The sequence below is a fragment of the Coregonus lavaretus genome (genome assembly GCF_964263955.1).
Source record: "Coregonus lavaretus genome assembly, contig: HAP1_SCAFFOLD_1834, whole genome shotgun sequence".
Taxonomy (NCBI): Eukaryota; Metazoa; Chordata; class Actinopteri; order Salmoniformes; family Salmonidae; genus Coregonus; species Coregonus lavaretus.
Genome location: NW_028162840.1, coordinates 85,001 through 92,693, shown reverse-complemented (window position 1 = coordinate 92,693; position 7,693 = coordinate 85,001).

Genomic DNA, 7,693 nt, shown 5'->3' with positions numbered 1-7,693 from the left:
GTTGCCTTCTAGAGTGTCCGAGGATTGCACAGAAACCGAACTTGACCGGGTGAAACAAGGTTTAGCCGTTTAGATTTCATAGATTGTTTTGTTGAAAGAGTCGGAATTAATGCGAAACACTGTATACAACATGGATCGTGTTAGGATATAAAAAAAATATTTTATCAAACAAAACTACGCTACATTTTATCTCTGGGATCCTCAGGATGACAAATCAGAGCAAGATTACTGAATGTAAGTACATTATTTACCGTCAGAGGTGAACGTACCAAACCAGTTGCCGTGATAACAGGGGTTTGTTGTTGTACACTATCCTCAAACAATAGCATGGTATTTTTTTCCGCTGTAAAAGCTACTGTAAATTAGACACTGCAGTTAGATTAACAATGATTTAAGCTTTTCTGACCATATAAGACATGTCTATGTCCTGGAAAGTTGACTTTGGTTTACAACACCATTCTAGTCAAATATCGCATATTGAGCATCAACTGTCCTGATTTTGGGACACTGATCCAGTAGAGGATTTATTAACAAATAACATAAATTGGATGGACTCATTCCATGTTCAATAATAGTGTTTAACATGATTTTTGAATGACTACCTCATCTCTGTACCCCACACATACAATTATCTGTAAGGTCCCTCAATCGAGCAGTGAATTTTCGGGCACCGATTCAAGCAGAAAGACCAGGGAGGTTTTCCAATGCCTCACAAAGAAGGGCTCCTATTGGTAGATGGGTAAGAATAAAAAAGCAGAGATTGAATATCCCTTTGAGCATGGTGAAGTTATTAATTACACTTTGGATGGTGTATCAACACACCCAGTCACTACAAAGATACAGGCGTCCGTCCTAACTCAGTTGCCGTAGAGGAAGGAAACCGCTCAGGGATTTCACCATGAGGCCAATGGTGACTTTAAAACAGTTACAGAGTTTAATGTCTGTGATAGGAGAAAACTGAGGATGGATCATGGATCAACAACATTGTAGTAACTCCACAATACTAACCCAAATGACAGAGTGAAAAGAAGGAATACAAATATTCCAAAGCATGCATCCTGTTTGCAACAAGGCACTTAAGTAATACTGCAAAAAAAAGAAATGAACTTCTTGTCCTGAATACAAAGTGTTATGTTTTGGGAAAATCCAACACAACACATCACTGAGTACCGCTCTTCATATTTTCATGCATGGTGGTGGCTGCATCATGTTATGGGTATGCTTGTCATCGGCAAGGACTAGGGAGTTTTTCAGGATAAAAAGAAACGGAATAGAGCTAAGCACAGGCAGAATCCTAGAGGAAAACCTGGTTCAGTCGGCTTTCCAATGGACACTGGGAGACGAATTCACCTTTCAGCAGGACAATAACCTAAAACACAATGCCAAATATACACTGGAGTTACTTACCAAGATGACATTGATTGTTCTTGAGTGACCTAGTTACAGTTTTGACTTAAATTGGCATGAAACATATATTTAATCCATTTTGAATTCTGTCTGTAACAAAACAAAATGTGGAATAAGTCAAGAAGTATGAATACTTTCTGAAGGCACTGTACATGCTGTATTAGATAACGGCACAATCATTTGGGCTTTTCTGGGCTCATACCATGTCTTTAATGTAGGGCTCATAACATGTCTTTTAATATAGGGCTCATAACATGTCTTTAATGTAGGGCTCATAACATGTCTTTAATGTAGGGCTCATAACATGTCTTTAATGTAGGGCTCATAACATGTCTTTAATGTAGGGCTCATAACATGTCTTTAATGTAGGGCTCATAACATGTCTTTAATGTAGGGCTCATAACATGTCTTTAATGTAGGGCTCATAACATGTCTTTAATGTAGGGCTCATAACATGTCTTTAATGTAGGGCTCATAACATGTCTTTAATGTAGGGCTCATAACATGTCTTTAATGTAGGGCTCATAACATGTCTTTAATGTAGGTCTCATAACATGTCTTTAATGTAGGGCTCATAACATGTCTTTAATGTAGGGCTCATAACATGTCTTTAATGTAGGGCTCATAACATGTCTTTAATGTAGGGCTCATGACATGTCTTTTAATGTAGGGCTCATGACATGTCTTTTAATGTAGGGCTCATAACATGTCTTTAATGTAGGGCTCATAACATGTCTTTAATGTAGGGCTCATAACATGTCTTTAATGTAGGGCTCATAACATGTCTTTAATGTAGGGCTCATAACATGTCTTTAATGTAGGGCTCATAACATGTCTTTAATGTAGGGCTCATAACATGTCTTTAATGTAGGGCTCATAACATGTCTTTAATGTAGGGCTCATAACATGTCTTTAATGTAGGGCTCATAACATGTCTTTAATGTAGGGCTCATACCATGTCTTTAATGTAGGGCTCATAACATGTCTTTAATGTAGGGCTCATAACATGTCTTTAATGTAGGGCTCATAACATGTCTTTAATGTAGGGCTCATAAAATGTATTTTAATGTAGGGCTCATAACATGTCTTTAATGTAGGGCTCATCTGGCTCAGGTAGCATCAGGTTTGAATTGTCATGTGGTCCTCTGTAGCTCAGCTGGTAGAGCATGGCGCTTGTAACGCCAGGGTAGTGGGTTCGATCCCCGGGACCACCCATACGTAAAAATGTATGCACACATGACTGTAAGTCGCTTTGGATAAAAGCGTCTGCTAAATGGCCATATTATTATTATTATTATATGCTGATCAAAGCTCTAATCAAATCCAGACCGCCCCCTGGGCCATCACCATGGAGACCAACCCTTTTAGCCAATCGCAGGACAGCGTGGCGAACCCTGACCTCCATAGGGGCTGGACTGGGGGTCACCCCTCCCCCACCCCAGAAAACACTCCCTGCTGGCTGGGTCTTTCCCTCTGATCTGTAATGACATGGTCTTCACCATAGGGGGTGCTATAAACACTAATAGGAGTGGCAACACAACCTACCAGGTCCCCAGACGCTCCTCTCCTCCTACCACTGGGGAACGACTGCTTTATTGTTGTTTTTTAGTGTTTTAAAAAAACGTTAAAAAAATGTTTTTACTGTTTACATTTGAGTAATTTAGCAGATGCTCTTATCCAGAGTGACTTACAAGTAGTGCATTCATCTTTATGTATTTATTAAGGATCATGTTTTTGTGATTGTTTTTACTGTTGTTTCATTTGTTGCATTGGCTAATCAGTTTATGTTCATCACTTTCTCTCTTTCTCTCGCTATCCATCCACCCCCAGCTCAGCCACACCACATCCCCCCCTCCTCCACCTCCACCCCCCAAGCCCATGGTCTCCGCCCCAGCCTAGGTTTCTTCTCTGGGCACACTGTCAGCCTCACTCCCCCGGTCTACTTCTGAACCGGAGAGGAGCTATGGAAGAGGAGGAGGACAGGGAAGAGGACAGGGAAGAGGACAGGGAAGAGGACAGGGAGGAGGACCGGGGAAGAGGACAGGGAGGAGGACAGGGAGGAGGACAGGGAGGAGGACAGGGAAGAGGACAGGGAAGAGGACCGGGGAAGAGGACAGGGAGGAGGACAGGGAGGAGGACAGGGAAGAGGACAGGGAAGAGAACAGGGAAGAGGACCGGGGAAGAGGACAGGGAGGAGGACAGGGAGGAGGACAGGGAAGAGGACAGGGAAGAGAACAGGGAAGAGGACAGGGAAGAGGACAGGGAGGAGGACAGGGAAGAGGACAGGGAGGAGGACAGGGAAGAGGACAGGGAGGAGGACAGGGAGGAGGACAGGGTGGAGGACAGGGAGGAGGACAGGGAGGAGGACAGGGAGGAGGACAGGGAAGAGGACTGGGGGGAGGACAGGGAGGAGGACAGGGAAGAGGACAGGGAGGAGGACAGGGAAGAGGACAGGGAGGAGGACAGGGAGGAGGACAGGGAAGAGGACAGGGAGGAGGACAGGGAGGAGGACAGGGAGGAGTAGATAGAGGAGAAAGAGGCAGAGCACCTCGTTGTGACACTATAGCTACCTCAGGCATATTTCTGTAACAAGGAAGACAAGACATTATCAACATGTTGTTGGTAACTCTCTCCTTACAGGTGATGTGTGTGTGTGTGTGTGTGTGTGTGTGTGTGTGTGTGTGTGTGTGTGTGTGTGTGTGTGTGTGTGTGTGTGTGTGTGTGTGTGTGTGCTTCCGTCTGTCTGTGTATGTGTGCGTGTACGGTGCGTCTGTCCATGTCTTTAATGTAGGGCTCATAACATGTCTTTAATGTAGGGCTCATAACATGTCTTTAATGTAGGGCTCATAACATGTCTTTAATTTTAGGGCTCATGACATGTCTTTAATGTAGGGCTCATAACATGTCTTTAATGTAGGGCTCATAACATGTCTTTAATGTAGGGCTCATGACATGTCTTTAATGTATGGCTCATAACATGTCTTTAATGTATGGCTCATAACATGTCTTTAATGTAGGGCTCATAACATGTCTTTAATGTAGGGCTCATAACATGTCTTTAATGTAGGGCTCATAACATGTCTTTAATGTAGGGCTCATAACATGTCTTTAATGTAGGGCTCATAACATGTCTTTAATGTAGGGCTCATAACATGTCTTTAATGTAGGGCTCATAACATGTCTTTAATGTAGGGCTCATAACATGTCTTTAATGTAGGGCTCATAACATGTCTTTAATGTAGGGCTCATACCATGTCTTTAATGTAGGGCTCATAACATGTCTTTAATGTAGGGATCATAACATGTCTTTAATGTAGGGCTCATAACATGTCTTTAATGTAGGGGCTCATAAAATGTATTTAATGTATGGCTCATCTGGCTCAGGTAGCATCAGGTTTGAATTGTCATGTGGTCCTCTGTAGCTCAAATGGTAGAGCATGGCGCTTGTAACGCCAGGGTAGTGGGTTCGATCCCCGGGACCACCCATACGTAAAAATGTATGCACACATGACTGTAAGTCGCTTTGGATAAAAGCGTCTGCTAAATGGCATATTATTATTATTATTATATGCTGATCAAAGCTCTAATCAAATCCAGACCGCCCCCTGGGCCATCACCATGGAGACCAACCCTTTTAGCCAATCGCAGGACAGCGTGGCGAACCCTGACCTCCATAGGGGCTGGACTGGGGGTCACCCCTCCCCCACCCCAGAAAACACTCCCTCCGGCTGCTGGCTGGGTCTTTCCCTCTGATCTGTAATGACATGGTCTTCACCATAGGGGGTGCTATAAACACTAATAGGAGTGGCAACACAACCTACCAGGTCCCCAGACGCTCCTCTCCTCCTACCACTGGGGAACGACTGCTTTATTGTTGTTTTTTAGTGTTTTAAAAAAACGTTTAAAAATATGTTTTTACTGTTTACATTTGAGTAATTTAGCAGATGCTCTTATCCAGAGTGACTTACAAGTAGTGCATTCATCTTTATGTATTTATTAAGTATCATGTTTTTGTGATTGTTTTTACTGTTGTTTCATTTGTTGCATTGGCTAATCAGTTTATGTTCATCACTTTCTCTCTTTCTCTCGCTATCCATCCACCCCCAGCTCAGCCACACCACGCCCCCCCCCTCCTCCTCCACCTCCACCCCCCAAGCCCATGGTCTCCGCCCCAGCCTAGGTTTCTTCTCTGGGCACACTGTCAGCCTCACTCCCCCGGTCTACTTCTGAACCAGAGAGGAGCTATGGAAGAGGAGGAGGACAGGGAAGAGGACAGGGAGGAGGACAGGGAAGAGGACAGGGAGGATGACAGGGAGGAGGACAGGGAGGAGGACAGGGAGGAGGACAGGGAAGAGGACAGGGAGGAGGACAGGGAGGAGGGCAGGGTGGAGGACAGGGAAGAGGACAGGGAGGAGGACAGGAAAGAGGACAGGGAGGAGGACAGGGAAGAGAACAGGGAAGAGGACAGGGAAGAGGACAGGGAGGAGGACAGGGAAGAGGACAGGGAGGAGGACAGGGAAGAGGACAGGGAGGAGGACAGGGAGGAGGACAGGGTGGAGGACAGGGAAGAGGACAGGGAGGAGGACAGGGAGGAGGACAGGGTGGAGGACAGGGAAGAGGACAGGGAGGAGGACAGGGAGGAGGACAGGGTGGAGGACAGGGAGGAGGACAGGGAAGAGGACAGGGAGGAGGACAGGGAGGAGGACAGGGTGGAGGACAGGGAGGAGGACAGGGAAGAGGACAGGGAGGAGGACAGGGAGGAGGACAGGGAAGAGGACAGGGAGGAGGACAGGGAGGAGTAGATAGAGGAGAAAGAGGCAGAGCACCTCATTGTGACACTATAGCTACCTCAGGCATATTTCTGTAACAAGGAAGACAAGACATTATCAACATGTTGTTGGTAACTCTCTCCTTACAGGTGATGTGTGTGTGTGTGTGTGTGTGTGTGTGTGTGTGTGTGTGTGTGTGTGTGTGTGTGTGTGTGTGTGTGTGTGTGTGCTTCCGTCTGTCTGTGTATGTGTGCGTGTACGGTGCGTCTGTCCATGTCTTTAATGTAGGGCTCATCTGGCTCAGGTAGCATCAGGTTTGATTTGTCATGCTGATCAAAGTACGGTGTGTCTGCCTCTGTGTGTGTGTGCGTGTACGGTGTGTCTGTCTGTGTGTGTGTGTGTGTGATATAATAACATTTAGCAGACACTTTTATCCAAAGCGTCTTAGTCATGCGCGCAAACATTTAACATATGGGTGGTCCCGGGAATCGAACCCACTACCCTGGTGTTACAAGCACCATGCTCAACCAACTGAACTACAAATGTGTGTGTGTACCTGTGTGGCGTCTTGCTCTGGCAGTGTGACAGCCACAGGTAGTCTGTTCCGTCCTCCTGACTGCTAACTGATTCCAGGTGCCTCACCCTGACCGGCTGGTAGGGGGGAGGGGCCATGGCTGGGGCCGTGATGGTAGTCGTAATGGAGATGGGGGCGTGGCCTGTGCTCACCGTGACAACAGGAGGTTGTAAAGAATATAGAGTACGTTTCAACCCTCAGGTCTCCCCTACCCTAGCCCCTATCTCCCTACCCTAGCCCCTATCTCCCCTACCCTAGCCCCTATCTCCCTACCCTAGCCCCTATCTCCCCTACCCTAGCCCCTATCTCCCTACCCTAGCCCCTATCTCCCTACCCTAGCCCCTATCTCCCTACCCTAGCCCCTATCTCCCTACCCTAGCCCCTATCTCCCTACCCTAGCCCCTATCTCCCTACCCTAGCCCCTATCTCCCTACCCTAGCCCCTATCTCCCCTACCCTAGCCCCTATCTCCCTACCCTAGCCCCTATCTCCCCTACCCTAGCCCCTATCTCCCTACCCTAGCCCCTATCTCCCTACCCTAGCCCCTATCTCCCTATCCTAGCCCCTATCTCCCCTACCCTAGCCCCTATCTCCCTACCCTAGCCCCTATCTCCCTACCCTAGCCCCTATCTCCCTACCCTAGCCCCTATCTCCCTACCCTAGCCCCTATCTCCCTACCCTAGCCCCTATCTCCCTACCCTAGCCCCTATCTCCCTACCCTAGCCCCTATCTCCCTACCCTAGCCCCTATCTCCCCTACCCTAGCCCATATCTCCCTACCCTAGCCCCTATCTCCCCTACCCTAGCCCCTATCTCCCTACCCTAGCCCCTATCTCCCTACCCTAGCCCCTATCTCCCTACCCTAGCCCCTATCTCCCTACCCTAGCCCCTATCTCCCCTACCCTAGCCCCTATCCCCCTACCCTAGCCCCTATCCCCCTACCCT